This window comes from Narcine bancroftii, chromosome 4, assembly GCF_036971445.1.
Source record: "Narcine bancroftii isolate sNarBan1 chromosome 4, sNarBan1.hap1, whole genome shotgun sequence".
Taxonomy (NCBI): domain Eukaryota; kingdom Metazoa; phylum Chordata; class Chondrichthyes; order Torpediniformes; family Narcinidae; genus Narcine; species Narcine bancroftii.
The window spans coordinates 116,590,313-116,606,630 of NC_091472.1; the positions used below are offsets into that span (position 1 = coordinate 116,590,313).

General features: G+C 43.1%; 1 long non-coding RNA gene across 2 annotated transcripts; it reads left to right on the forward strand.

Annotated features, from left to right (window-relative positions):
- Positions 1–4,419: 4,419 nt before the first annotated feature.
- Positions 4,420–16,015, forward strand: LOC138759932 (uncharacterized). Of its 2 annotated transcripts, none has more exons than XR_011355239.1 (4): positions 4,420–4,537; positions 6,322–6,376; positions 9,938–10,075; positions 15,174–16,015. It is a non-coding gene; the product is annotated as an uncharacterized lncRNA (long non-coding RNA). The 2 variants fall into 2 exon arrangements; XR_011355240.1 differs by having other exon boundaries at positions 15,804–16,015.
- Positions 16,016–16,318: the final 303 nt, after the last annotated feature.

The window sequence follows — 16,318 nt, forward strand, 5'->3', positions numbered from 1 at the left end:
TTGCCTGCCAAGCACCCCAAGAATCACCTGTTGCAATCTTGCACTTTGCCTCCCTGCACCTCATATCATTTCCTGAAGTCAGAATTGTACTGAGATAGGAGGAGGCTGTTCAGCCCATCAAATTGACCTCAGTTCCTAGCAGATCACTGCTGTCTTTGGCATGTTGTTAAATACTTTTGTCAGTTGTTGAGTACTCTCAAACTTCTACAGGTGCACTGTGTAAAGTATACTGACAGGTTGGATCAATGACTGGTTTGGGAATTCGACTGCCCAGGAATGCAGACAGCTGCAGAAAGTAGAAAACACGGCTAAGTTCGTCACAGGCTCTCCTGACATCCATATGAGACACTGCCTCAAGAAGGCAGCCAACATCATAAAGGACCCCTATCACTCTGGTCACAACCTTTTCTCACTGCTACCTCAGGCAGAAGGGACAGAAGCCTGAAGACGCTAGGCTGCCCAGTCTTTTTTTTAGATTAGGTGGGGTTTTATATAATAAAAAAAATTATTTTTTTGAAGATTTCATTTTGAGGAGATGAGAACATATTCATGTAATGCAATATGTTATATCATAAGATGTCATATAGTAATGATATGCTCCTATTCTACTCATGTATTGTTCACCTATAATATGATTAATAAAACAATTGAACAAAAAGAAGCCTGAAGGCACAAACTTCCTAGGTTCAAGAACAGTTTCTTTCCAACAGCTGTCAGGCTCTTGAACCTCTTCTTGTCCCTCCAATCAGGGACTGATCCGACACCACAAAAGGACTGTCTGCACGATTGCAGTCGCCTTTTCCTTTGTATGTGGACAACTGTAGGGGTGAAGAGGATTGAAAAGGCACCTCCTGCCTCATGGGGAGAAGGGATAAAATTCAGAATGGATTACACTATAACAGAAACCTATCACCAATCCTCCACTGTTCCCTATCCAATCGCTCCCACCCTGTTCTCATCCTATTGGTCATTTCCACTCTGCACTCACAGTCCTGACGAAGCGTCCTGATCTGAAATGTTGACCATCCTTTCTCTCAACCTGTTCAGTCCCTCCAGTAGAGGGATTCCATTCTCTTGTATCTCCAGTTGAGAAGGGAGCTGGGTGACCTGACCTGCCCCCACAGATCAGGGACAATGGGGGAAGGAGAACAATGCCAATCTTGTTAGCAATCCATGGATGAAAAAAGAAAAATAATACAATTTTTACAGAGCATTGGGAGAGGGGGATAGGAATTAATGGGAGAGCTCTTTCATAGAGTGACCATGGGAATGATGGACAGAATGGTTCCATTTTCCATTGTGTAATTCTACAAACTCCTCGATGCCTGTGCTAATCTCCCCCAGAACCTGCAGCAAGCAGGCAAAACACATTGCAATTAAGGCTTTGCATATGTTATCCATGTGTCAATCAATAGAGTGGACAACAGTAGTGAACAAGACTGCATATAACAGACTGACATTGCATTATAATTGTTTCCATCAAACCAAGCACTTGATCAATGGCACTCAGCAGAGATTTAGAGCACTCCATGAGTATTATTTGTGACAGCCTTTCTGTGAAAGACAACCCTGTGTTTGTCCATGCTTTATGTATGCTCACTGGAGTGCATCCATTGGAAGGATTCTGTAACTAGTTCACCCCATGGACAAAGAATCCTCTCCAAGCTTTTCCAATATTAATTCACACTCTCAAAACAAGCATGGTTTGCTGGCTGTATGGTGAACCAGGGTCAACGTCATGGTGGGGGGGAGGGGGACATTCTTGGGCCACCCCCTTCCCAAATGAGTTATTGTGCCCTTCCCCACCCACTCGCAGGCCAGATTCAAAGAGCACAACTCAGAGCAAAGAGCAGTTTATCATGTCCTCCCCCCCCTACCCACCGTGGTTACCTTAATGCCCCCCAACCCCACCTCATCCCCCCCCCCCCCCGATTAGATTTGTTCTAACACCGATTCTGTTGTGAGCAGATTGCTGTACATCCCTCTCACCAGTCCTTCTCTGGAGAGATCCTGAGGGTAACTCAGATCAATGATCTGAACCCTCATTCATTGTGATGACTTCCTTCTGTGATGTCGAGGGATGAATGCCTTGTGTCTTAGTAGCGCCTTTCACGTCCTTCTAAAGACGTTGTGAAGAACATTCTGGCAAATTTTGAACCTCTGGAGGACGGTGGCTGCTGTAGCACAGGAAGTGCTGATTCCTGTGTGCACAACAAGATCCCACAAACAACTGAAGTGACAGAGACCTGATCATCTTCCACAGGAGAAGATGCAGAGGAGGAAATGGAGTCACTGAGTTACACTGCTCAGAATCAGACCTTTCAGCCCTTTAACTCCATGATATGAACCACCCGTTTACACTAATCTCATTTTCTTTCTGTCCCCATTCCGTTCAGCTGCCCCAGATTCTACCACCCTCTACACACTTGGGAGCCAATTCTCCTTTCACCCTGCACATCTTTGACATATGGGAGGAGACCAGAGCACCTGGGGCAAGGGGCAAGCCCACTCTGTCACAGAGCATCTAAAATCCACACAGACATCAGAGGTTGGAATTGAACCAGGGTCACTGGGAGGTAGCTGCTACTGTATCACAGAATAATGGACTGATGGGAGTGGATTGAAGCAGGAACAATTGTGCTCCTAGGGTGAATACTGGAGGAATGTAGGGAAGGGTTTTGAACTCCACTAATGAATAATTGATGCAAAATATTCTGAGCCTTAATGACACATATGCTGTTACACGCATTCTCACATGGGCACAAGTATAGAGATGACTTTGTACAACAGCTAATCCAAAACACTGATTAATGAGAAGAGCAGGCTGATGCCAAAGAAAGTTTCATGTCCCCTGATGAACAGACTCCTTGTACAACCACGGCTGAGGTAAGGAGAGACCATATCCAAGGTGAACCTTCACAATGCAGCGGGACCAGACCACATACCTGGTCGGGTACTGAAGGACTGTGCAGACCAACTGACGAGGGTCCTTATGGAGACCTGCAACACATCATTGCAGCAATCCGTTGACCCATGGATTTCAAGACAGATAGCATCATCCTGGCACCAAAGAGGGTGATGGTAACAGGCCTCAATGACAATCGCCCCTTGGTACTGATCTCCACTATTATGAAATGCCTCGAGCGTCTGGTGATCGAATGCGTCAAAGTGCATCTTCCAGAGACACTGGACCCATTTCAATTCGCCTCTCAATGAAACCTTTCCACTCATTGCTATAGCTTTGTCCCTCCACTCCATCCTATTCCACATGGAGAATGATGCCACATTCACCAAGTAGCTGTTGGAAAGACCACAGTCCACGGACATTGAGCACTGTCATGCAGAGCTCCTGTTCATGCTACTGACCCACAACTACTTTGCCAGATCTAGCTCCAACAGTATCATCAAGTTTGCAGATGACATGACAGTAGTTGGCCTCATCAGCTACCACAATAAGTCCCCGTACAGAGAAGAGGTGGAAAATCTCGTGACATGGTGTGAGAGTAACAACCTGATCTCAGCGTGGTCAAGGCGAAGGAGATGATCGTGACCTTCAGGAGGACCAGGAACATCCACCCTCCACTACACATTAATAACTCGGTAATGGAGTGAGTAGAGGACACCAAGTTTCTTGGAGTTCACTTAACTAGTGACTTATCGTGGACACCCAACTTCTCGTCACTTGTCAGGAAGGCGCAACAGTGACTGCACTTCCTGAGAAGACTGAAACGGGCAAGGCTACCAGCTACCATTATGCCAACCTTCTACAGGAGCTCTATCAAGAGCGTCCTGGCCAGCTGCATCACTGTGTGGTACGGTTGCTGTAGAGAATTGGATTGGTGGTCAATGCATAGGATGATAAGAGCAGCAGAGAGGATCACAGGGGTTTTCCTCACCCACCCTCACCCCTGCCATTGACATGATCTACTGGGAGCATTGTCTGAAGAGGGCTCGCAAAATCCCTTTCACCCTATACACAACTTCTTTCAATTTATTCTGTTAGGGGAGAAATAGAGGAGAATTTGAGCCAGCACCACCAGGCTGAGGAACAGCCTTTTCCCATGGGCAGTGGGAATGCTGAACGACCAAAGGAACTTCTCACACTAAGCATCTGAGACTCTACTATTTATTAAACAATATTTTTTTAATATATTTATATTTGTCCTTCTTATGTATTGCTAGTCTGGCTGTGTGTTTTCATGTTTTGCATTGAGGACCAGAGAACATTGTTTCATCAGGTTGTACTTGTGCAATTGGATGAAAAATAAACTTGAACTTGAGTAAAGCAACATCAATGTCTCGCTTACTGAGCAAGAGTGTATGTGTTTTATCAGTAATGTTGGGAGTAAATCTTTCCTCTCACTCCCCCTTTCAATACTCAATTTGCATAAAGGAACACCTCCTGCCACTCATCCACAACCAGATGATCAGGTCACCCACACGGCAAATTTGCTGTAGGATCTGGCAGCAACGTTTCCTGTACCACAGCAGATGCTGCACCCCATTAGCCACAAAGCCTTCTAGGATGTCTTGAAGGGTAAGTGAAAGGCTCCACAGAGGTAGGCCCGGACTCCCAGCGCTGAGTGGTGGGCAGGGAGGGAGTGGGGTTGGGCTCTTCTCACAAGGAGAGCCGATCAGTAGGAAGTGATGTTTCTCCTGGCACATGGCCGATGCAGCCATGAGCTGCTGGAGTTTGTCCAGCAGTAACTAACCACCAAAGTATGTAAACAAATCGCCTTGGCAGGGTTCCAGCTCCCAAAGACTTGGAACCTCAGAAGCTATGTTTTGACAATGGCTTACAAACACAGAGACCAAGGAGTGACCCAAAAAATAGCAGTACTGCCGGGGCTGCTGTAATGGCAGAACCGCCACTGGTGCAGATGTGGGGAGAGCAATGGAGATGGATCGTTCCCCCATGGGGTCCTACTACCCAGTTCTACTTCCGACAGCTCCATACAATCTTTAATTGACCTGTTTTATTTAAAATTGTGCAACCATGGGGTCTGGGCCCAAGATGGCGATGCCTGTGATCAGCAGCAGTTTCTAGCGGTTGCAGACAGGGCACCAGTAACGGGGAAACCCCCCCCTACCACCACCACCGTTGAGAAGGAGAAGCAGAGGAAACAGCCCTAAAGACTGTGGACCAGCGAGGGGGTCAGTGGCTGGAGGACTCACCAGGCGGTGAGCTGTTGACGACTTGCGGGCAAGGGGCCCACACAGGATGAGGGTTGCTGGTGATGAGGTCGAAGGAGTCACACCCCGCTGCGGGCTGCTGGAGACCGGTTAATAAGAACCAGGTAATAGAACCAGGATTCGAGAGGATGCTGAGGGCAAGAAGGGCTCCGCCACTCTGTAAAAAATCTTACCTCTGACATCTCCCTTAACCTTTCTCACACTCATCTTAAACAGATGTCCTCGGGTATTTGCTACTGTTGCCCCAGGGCAAAAGTGCTGCCTATGTCCCCCATAATCCTATACACTATACATCATCCTCCATGCTCCAAAGAGAAAAGTTGCAGCTTGGTCAACATATGACAAGTTCTTCAATCCAGTCACCATCCTGACCATTTCTCTCTGTGGGTCCTGCCTGACCTGCTGAGTTCCTCCAGCTTCTCATTGATTGCTCAAATGGCCCAGAATTTCCTGAAGACCACTCCCTGAAAGGTGTTTTTACCCCCACCCTTGTGCTGGGGTTTTGGCCCATCTCGAACAAGAACAGGCAAGGGAGCATCACACACATGGGGGGGGGGGGTCAGCCCTTAGGGCCCCTTTCTCCTGTGGGGAGATAGGAAGGGCTCATGGAAATTGGGTGCTTCTGAAACATATTAGGAAGGAACAAGAGAGGGAGAGAATGTTTGAATTACTGGTAAAATGCCATTATGACAGCCTGTTACACACTCATTCATAAGAACTGAACAGGTCAGTGATTTATTGGCCATTCATCCAAGAGTTGATTAATTGTAGAATACAAAGTCTATACTTTTTAAAGTTCTATATTAAACACAATGTAAATTTAATTACCATGATTTATAATGCCTTTACTTATGGTGCAGTCTGTCTCACCAGATTTTCTTCTCCCTTGCTCATGCCCAACAAGGTGTATTAGAACTGAGAGAACACACTGACCACTTTCATTTCACTGCTTCTCCTGATGCCATAGCGACCCTCTGTTGTAAAGCTATTGCTTGACACTCACTTTTGAATTATTAGAAACTTCCTCCAACCGAACATTGCCAAAAATTGATGTCACTGTCTTCCATCTCTGTCACTTCAAAGGGTTCGTTTGTGATAAATTTCAGCTATTTTTTCGTACCATTTCAGTTTTCTCTCCTGGCGTTTGAATGAGAAATGTCTCTGCAGCATAAAGTTCTGTGATGTAAGATATCAAATGCTGTCCACTTTCCATAAATGACCTCAAAGATCCCAGATTTATGAGGTTTAAGGAAGCGTGCATGTTATATACATCAGTACAATGTGCAGATGCACTGGAATTCTATCTTGCTAAGCAAGTTTGTAAAATACACTAATGAAGAATAAATATAAATTAAATTATCACACGAGAGAAACGAAAGACTCTAAGGATAAAATGATAGGTAAATATTCATAGTTGCATCTAGTGCAAAATAACAAGTCCCATGTCAGTTTTTCCAGTGCAATTCTTGGTATCTTATTATTCCATAGGAACTGTCTAATATGATTGTTTAGTAGTTTAAAGAAGTTTTTAGGTAACGGAATAGGCAGCAATTGAAAAAAGTATTGCAGTCTTGGCATCACTTTCATTTTGACACAATTAACCTTTCTCACTAAAGTAATCGGAAGGTCTCTCCATTTCTGTAGGTCCCTTTCTATCTTCCCAAGAAGAGGTACAGATTTTGCAAGTTATTGTCAGTTGTTATTCCAAGATATTTTAATCCATCCATTTTCCATTTACATTTACTTCTCATATTCAAAATTTGTTAATAGTATTATCTCACTTTTATCCATCTTTATTTTACAACCTGATATTTTTTCTCATATTCCTTGTCATTTTTCATAGATTTAGCTGGGTCTGATATGTATAGAAGCGCATCATCAGCAAATAGACTAATTTTAAGGTTTTCTTGTCCAACTCTGAAGCCCTTTATATCTGGATCCCTTCTTATTGTCTCCACCAGTGATTCAGTTGCTAAAATAAAAAGCACTGGGGACATGGGGATCCCTGTCTACTCGATCTACTCAAGGGGAACACCACTGACATCTGATTATTAGTTATAATTTTAGCTTGTGTTTTATGGTATAAAGTTCTTATCCATTTATAAATATTCTGCCTTTGCCAAATTTTCCATGTTTTAAATAGAAAGGGCCATTCCAAATGGTCAAATCCTTTTTCCATGTCTAGGGAGACTGTAATACTTGGATTCCATTTGAATTTTGCCATGTGTATTATATTAAATAACCTTAGACTATATGAGGAATGTCTTCCTTTAAAAAATCCTGCTTAATCAGTATGTATCAAATTTTGTAAATATTGTCCTAACACTAATGCTTTTGCTAGCAATGCTTTTGCTAGTATCTTGTAATCAGCATTTAACAGGGTCATTGGTCTATATGACAAAGTTTTTAATGAGTCCCTATTTTTTTGTAACATTGTGTAATAATTGCAGTTGAGAATGATTCTGGGAGGGTTTGTGTTTCTACTGATTGGTCCAGAACATCTATTAACAGGGGCATTAATAGTTCTTTGAATTGTCTATGAAACTCAGGTGGGAATTCATCCTCCCCTGGTGATTTATTAGCCTATGGGATACCCAGGGCCTTTTCCATTTCTTCCCTCGTAAAGGGAGTGTCTAGTTGTGTCCTTTCTCTCTCTTCTAGTTTTGGAAGTTCAACATTTGACAAAAATTCTTCCATTTCATTCTCGTCTCCTAGTAATTTGAATAATTTTGTGTAATATTGTCTAAAAATGTAATTGAATTCCTTTTGTTTATATGATAAACTGTCTGTCTCTGATTTTATAGCATTTATTATTTTTGATGAATCCTCTGCTTTAATGTGTCAAGATATTGTTGTTTTTAATATAGTTTTTCCTGTTCTATATATTGTATTATATCTTAGCTTTTTATTCTCCAGTAATCTGTATTCTTCTTGTAGTCATTTTCTTTGATTTTTTTCTAATTCTATAATATCTTTCTCCAGACTATTCACTTCTGCCATATATTCTCTCTTAAGATTCTTTGTATAGGATATAATTTGTTCCCTCAAAAATGCTTTGAGAATGTCCCATATAAAAAAACTATTGTTAGTAGATGGCTGATTTGTTTCACAAAATTTTTCTATCTGCCTCTTTATAAATTTGCAGAAGTCTGTTCTTTTATGCAATGTACATATTGAGATGCCGTCTGTATACATTCTATTGCTTTTTAATTATTTCTACAGTTAATGTTAATGGAGAGTGATCTGATAGAAGCCTTGCTAGGTATTCTGTTTTTATCACTTAATTTTTTAACTGGAAAGACATTAAAAATAAGTCAATCCTTGTATATGAATCATGCACCCTTGAGTAAAAAGAGTAGTCTCTCTCTGTGTGATTTAATTGCCTCCATATATCATTAAGATTTAGATATATATGAAATTGTGGTTTTTGCTGCTTTTGTTCTCATTACTGTTCTTGCAGATTTATCTAGTATTGGGTCCAAGCAAAAATTAAAATCTCCAATATATTTTGTTTTCCCTCTGCTGTTCTTAAGAAGATATCTTTCATAAAGGCTTCATCTTCATAATTTGGAGAATAAATATTCATAAATGTCCATGCTGCTCCATAAATTTTACAATATGCCTTTATATATCTTCCAGCTTGATCAATTGAAGTGTCTTCTATTAACACCAGTGTATTTTTATTAATTAGAATATCTACCCCTCTTGCCTTTGAACCAAAAGAAGATGATGTTATTTTTCCCACCATCCTTATTTTAATTTATTATGTTCCTGCAAAAAGATTATATCCACTTTTAATTTTTTAGGTATTTCAAGACACTTTTCCTCTTCACCATTCTATTTATCCTGTTAATATTAAGACTAATAAATTTTAGTGTTTTATCCATATCATTTTTAAACAAATATTACATAACAATAAAATCTTTCTGATTTTTAAAAAAATACTGTATCATTTCCCTTTTAAGAGACATTTCCCTTTCCATTTCATTTGTAAGAAATATTTCCCTTTTAAGAAACATACACATTTCCCCTTTAAGAAATTCACACACATCCTGAGCTCTGATGCTGACATTAACAATAGAACGAAGAAGCCTGTGAAAAAAGCCCACAGGATCTTCTGAAGAAGAAGAGCCCTTCCTTTTAGAGCCATCTTTTAAAACCGCTTCTCTCCTGGTGCCATTTTATCCATCAGAACTTGACACCGAGTCACGTTATGAGTTGTTAGGTGAGGTGATAATGAGATTAATCAAAGGGAAAAATGTCAAAAAGGGTCTGAGTGAAGAAGAGGATGGGAGGTTTCTGAAGCAAATACCACAGCTTGAGGCTCAGGCAGCAGAAGGCACAGTCAGGGATCGAGAACTGGAAACAAAGCTCATGATAGGAGCAGTGTCTAAGTTCCACTGCCAATAAGCCCTTGTGTGTTCCACAATCTCTAAACTTTGATGGCAGACCCATAGCACCTGTTGCATTTCTGAATTCTGGGACATGCAGAGATCTCATTTGATGAAGGGGGGATTTGGAGGTGGGGGGAATAAGAGGTATATCGTGCCCCAGAAATCGGTGGCTAGTTCACCCGAGAACAATGATGGTGGAAGGATCACACATATGGGGTGGGAACGCTTCCTCAAAGTCACTAGTTGTGAACTGGCCAGTGGAAGCGTGTTCGAAGGAACTTAGGAAATATTTAGAGGAACATTTTGTCAGACTGTGGAAAAACAGAATTAACCAAAGGACTCTTTGTTAGGTGGCGAGTATTCCTGGGCATGGTGCCAGTTCCAGTGACCCAATTTGATCCCGGCCTCTCAGACTGTCTGTGTGGAGTTTGCATGTTCTTCCTGTGACCTCCTGGGATTCCTCCCAAATCCTGAAGACACGAAGTTTGGTAAATTAACTGATTAAATTTCCCCGTGTGTGGGTGAGGGGTTGAATGAATATGATGGGAATGTGGGAAGAATAAAATGGAGCTGGACTAAATGAGCACTTGATGGTCAGCTTGGATATGATGGGCCAAAGGGCCTTGACCTATGCTCTATGACTCCATTAGCTGGCACTGACTCCTCCCCCTCAGGCATACGCAATCCTTGCCCTCATTCCACTTCCTCATTTCAGCCCCTTCAAAAGCAGCAGGCCACAACACAGTCCCAACCTGCCCTTGAGTTGTCACTTGCTGTTTGATTAAATGCTTTCAACACTTCTTCATGCAGTACTGCAATCCATCACCTTAATAAGCAGAGAAAATTCCATTTTACCTCAGACAAATAGTTTGTTAAGGGCCATGTTATATCTTTATTGCTGCAAGTGGGCAGCTGAATCTGTCAAAGGAGTTCATCAATCTCTGCAGGCTCCTGGCCAGAAATGTTTATGTTTGAGCAATGAAGTGTTTATGAAAATTAATCCCCTTGTAATGTTATTCTGGGTGGTGACCTTAACTGCTCCCCTCAAATATCAGCTACATATCAATCTGCCTTCATCCAATTAAATCTAAAGGAGACACTTTAGCCATGTAAGTGTAGTTGGTGGAGAAAACCAGAAATAATTAAAAGGTTTTTGTAGGCTGTGAAATCGTCAACCTGATACCAAAGGCACCTTCACTACCTGAATATTAAAAGCAAACTGTTAGAAGGCAAAAGTGCCTGTCCTTGGCAGGAGGTTCTGAGATAGATTAATCCAACCCACTCTGATTGAGCTGCCTTTTGAATTTGAAATCAGATTAGAACCAAGCTGACTCCAGCTAAGAATTTCAGGAATAAATCTTCATCCAAACCAGTTGAATTCTAAAGCAGGAGCAAAGGTCGGTGGAAATGCTCAACAAGTCAGACAGAGCTGAATTGATATGTGGAGTGGGTGTGGAGAGTCTGCAGAGAGATATAGATATGTTACTTGAGTGGGTGAGGGACTGACAGGTGGAGTACAAAGATGGTAAATATATGGTCATCCAGTTTGGAATGAAAAATAGATTTGATCATTATTTAAGTGGTTAAAGATAGCAATATGCTATTGGCCAGAGTGATTTGGTAGTGGTTGTACGAGAATTGCATAAGTTTGACTTGCAGGTGCAATGGGTAATCAAGAAGGCACGTGCAATGTTAGCCTTCATTGCCAGAAAGATTGAAGCTAAGTGCAGGGAGGTTTTGCTGCGACTGTACAGGGTATGGTGAGACCATACCTGGAACACTACGGTCTCTTGATGAAGATTTTCAGTCCAAATCGTCAACTTTCTATCCCATTCCATTGATTCTGCCTTCCTGTCACCTAACCCTCTTCCATTACAGCAGGTTCTATGATCCTCTCCCACACACTGATAATTTCCAACTTATGAACAGTGTTGAGGGGTCCTGCCTGTGTAGGCTTGCAGCATGGATTGCTCCACAAACAGGCAGGCATAGCTGGGACCCATGTGAGTACCCCATGGCTACTCCTTTGATTTGGAGGAAGTAGGATGAGTTAAAGGAGAAGTTATTTAGAGTGAGGACAAGTTCTGCCAGGCAGAGGATGGTGGTGGCAGAGAGTGACTGGTCGGGTCTTTTGTCCAGGAAGAAGCAAAGTGCTTTCAGACCTTCTGTGTGGGGAATAGTGGTATAAAGGGATTGGACATCTATCGTGAAGATGAGGCAGTTCAGGGAAGCTGAAATCATTGAAGAGATGGAGAGCATATGAGGTACCATGGATGTAGGTGGGGAGGGATAGGACCGGGGAGAACAGATAGAGTCAAGGTAAGATGAAACTAGTTCAGTGGAGCAGGAGCAGGAAGAAACAACAGGTCTACATTGATGGTTGGGTTTGTGTATCTTGGGTAGAAGATAGAAACAGGCAGTACATGGATGGGGGACAATGAGGTTGGCATCCGCGAGGGGGGAGGTGACCAGAGGTGATGAGGTTGGAGATGATGTTGGAGACAGTGGCATGATGTGCCATAGTGGGGTCCTGTAGGAGGGGTAGATAGGAGGAGGTGTCAATAGAGGGAGGTGTCTAAGAGCTGTCGTCTGGCCTCAGCAAGGTAGAGGTCAGTAAGCCAAACCACAACAGCATTATCCTTAGCAGGTTTGATGGTGAGGCTGGGATTGTTGTGGAGAGAGTGGAGGACAGAGCGTTCGGAGGGAGTATGATTGGAATATGAGAGGGGAGTGGTGAAGTTGAGATGGTTGATGTCTCGGCAGTCATTAGAAATAAAAAGGTCCAGAGCAGCAGCTGGACAAGATGTCCAGGTGGAGGAAGAAGGCTTATAGCAGGAGAAGGGGTCTAGGATAGGGAGTGGAGAGTCCCAGTCTTGGAAGTGAGACCAGAGGCGGAGGCTTGCATGGAACTCATTAAGGTGTAGGTGGAGGGGGATGAAGGTGAGGCCTCTGCTGAGGACCGAGCGCTCTGTCCCAGAGAGGGGGAGGTTAGAGGAGATAAAAAAGACCAAACGGGTCAGAGTGGGAATCGGTGTTGGAGAGGGTGTGAGGATTTGGAAGGTTGGGAAAGTTAGGGTGGAGATGGAAGGTGGGAAGGTTGGGGGGGTTTGCAGGAAGAGGGGGAAAGTAGGGGCAGTCGGGGGGGTGGGGGTCAGGGGGAGGTGGAGGTGGGGGAGGAGGAGGAAGGTGTGGAGACAGAGGGGGAAGGCGGGGTGTAGGGCAGGTAACCAGAGAGGGGGAGGAGATGAGGTCTGAGGGTGAGGAGTTTGGAAAGAAGAGGGGGGAGAGGGGGTGGAGAAAGGAGAGGTGTGGGAGATGGGGAAGAGTTGGGAGTAGTGAGGGGGATGAGTGAGTGGAATCCAGCAGCAAGATCAGGACTACAGAGGGAGTCTATGTCGGGAGCCACGTGGTTGAAGTCAGCGTGAGAAACTCCAGCCCGAGGACAAGTCTGGACACAATTGTTGCAATCATACATCACTTTAATTAACACATGGGAAGCAAACAGGGGAGAATGTTAAACGAAACTCGATCACAATTTCACTTTAATGACAATATAGACATTCACTTCAGACTTTGGTTGAACTCCAACAACAGTAATCCTATACTTGACCCACTCACACATTACAAACAGGGACTCTGATACACACCCGGTTCCCTTACCAATGGGGTTGTGGTTCTCTGCAAATATTGATCTATTGAAATACTACGGGTCAGCTTCAGTGTAGTGCATACCTTACCTGTGACACTTCCAGCAATTTCCATAGTAGTGACCTGGCATGGAGCTATGTCCAGGGTTTTGACCGTGAGCCAGAGAGAAAGAATGCACTGTACATTGGTGTTATATACAGTTCTAATCTATGCTTCTAGCCAATGTTTAAATTAGCCAATGGCAAAGTGTGCACTGATGAGTGGCCGGAGTCCATCCTTGATTGACATGTGATGTGACTTGTGAATAAGTTTCAGACAGGGAGGGCACATGACCATCTGCAATACACACATTCAGGACAGGCAGGGAGACCACGTTTCCTCCACAAATAACACTGGCACACTGTGTGAATGAGATGGGGATTGTCAGAGATGTCTTGTTGAGAGCCAAGGTTCCAGCTGTGGAAACCAGTGATGGAACTCGCTCTTGTGTGAGATTGGGATCAGCATTTGATTTTCAGACCAGATCCAAGCAGGAATAATAGAAGCTACATTCCAAAGGCAGTTTGATGAGCAGCTCCTGATCTGGAGATTAACAGCTGATCTAATTACATGGAATGTACACAGATACTGGTCATCGATAAAGACATTGTTAATGATCCATTCAACATTGCTCCCCCCTCCTTTCATCTGCCTCTCACCTCAGTCCTCTCTTTCCATTTCTTTCCCTCTCAATGTTTATCTAACTCTTCTTCTTGAACCCCTCTCTGCTCCTCCCTGTGGGAACTCTCCACCCCCCTTGGATGTCTCTTGAACTCCAGGTTATGGCCTCTGGTTTGGGGTTTACTTCCCTATCTCCTCCCACCAGCTGCTTGAATGTTCTGCCCTCCCACTCACTTCCATCAGCTGTATTTCAAAAATAAACTTCATTCATAAAAAATTATATGCAGGAACTACAATGGAAGCAAAATGAATTTTTGTTTATTTTCATAGTGTGACAGATTATGTTATATTTTATATTGTCACATCCTGCCATTTTGAAAAAGACCCATTTACTCCAACCCTTTGTTTCCTATCTCTTAACCAATTTCCTATCCATGTCAGCACCTTACCTCCAATACCATGCTCCCTGATCTTGCCCACTAGACTCCCGTGCGGTACCTTATCAAAGGCCTTCTGGAAGTCCAAATACACCACATCCACTGGCTCTCCCGAGTCCACCCTCTTTGTCACATCCTCAAAAAATTCCAGAAGGTTAGTTCCAGGGATGGCAGGGTTGTCATATGCAGCAAGGCTAGAAAAACTGGACTTGTATCCATTGGAGTTTAGAAGGATGAGGGGGGACATGATTGAGGTATACAAAATCATCAGGGGGATAGACAAGGTGAAGTCTGATTACTTGTTCCCAATGATGGGGGAGACGAGGACTAGAGGGCATAGTTTAAGAATACAGGGTAGGCCCTTTAGGACGGAGATGAGAAAGCATTTTTTTACCCAGAGAAGTGTGAATCTGTGGAATGCTCTGCCACAGAGGGTGGTAGAGGCGGATTCGCTGACTACGTTCAAAAGAGAGTTAGATAAGACTTGTGGGTAACGGAGTTAAGGGTAATGGGGATAAGGCTGGAAAGGGGTAATGATGGTAATGATCAGCCATGATCTAAAATGGCGGTGCTGGCCCGACGGGCCAAATGGCCTACTCCAGCTCCTATTGTTTATTGTCTATTGTCTATTGTATATAGATATGTTTTAAAGGAGATAAATTGTGGCAGTTTTTTTAGTGTAGGTCACAAACATTTCAAAACAGATCTTATTTAAAATGCCAGAGCTCTGCTCAAGCCAGACAGTCCAGGCTCTGAGTGCCTTTGCAAAAACTTTGAAGAATGCCTGTAAGGACCTCACACATACTGTGGAGTAATGGATTATTGTTTTGGAAAGTAACAGATGAACAAACTCAGAAGATTGGGTCTGGTGCTGCAGTCTGAGTGGAGTTTGCTGTTCTAAGAGGGTCATGTGGTTCTCTCTGGGAGAGAGAGAATTCATTTCTATGGTTCAGCAACAGCAGCTGGGACTGGAACAGGACAAGCTGGCAAGCTTGTGGAAAAACCCCATTTTGAAGATGGGTTATGAGTTCTTAGTTCAGCCTGGTCAAAGCTTGTGGTCCATACAAGAGGAGAAGATTGGCTCTGTATAATGTTTCACTTGAAATAAGGGAAACAAAAAGGAACTCTGTGGTGACTTGAAAGAAAGAGGTTATCATGTGGAGAACCTTGATGGGGCAGGTTTCTTCAGCAAGACACTGAATTGGCTGATCCAAAGGAATCAGTTGTGGGATTCCAATGAAACAAATTTCTCTCTGAAAACCAACAAGAACCTTCCTGAGCGGTACCCATTTACCTTTCAAGCACCAAAGCCTGGTGAACTTTATAAATATTAAATTCTGTGTACAGTATAATAATAATTGCCTGCAACCAGTGAACTTGGAGGAATGTGATTGGACTGTGAATCAAATAACTTTTCTGAACTTACACACACATTAACCATATAACCATATAACCATATAACTATTTACAGAGCGGAAACAGGCCATGTTGGCCTTTCGAGTCCGCACCGGTTCACTGATTTTGTGCGCCCTCTTCAGGGATTGGTCCCGGTAGATCTTCATTCAATAACGATGGACGAATTCAATGCAGGTGGAATCAGTCGTTCTCTTGCCCGTTTGGATCTTGTACTATCCTTGAAGTTTTTAAAGCACGCAATACATACACATGCACTTAGAATTAGAAGGGGGTTAAGTTGTTAATAATGATAAAAGTTTTATCCTATTTTCATGTTTAAAGAAATTAAAAGCAACTTTTGTTTAAGTAACCATTTGTCTTGGTGAATTTCTATTGCTGCTGGGTTTTGGGGTCCTCTGGATCCATAACAATAGTGTTGCTGTCAATACCATCTGAGTGTTATTATGTTGGTACATTCTCTGCACAGAGCACCATCCTGTTATGTCATATTGCCAACTGTGATTCCTTTCCTCTTGCTCTTTGTGAGAGCTCAGATCATTTTCCCTAACCCCTAATTGATAAAAGACTGTG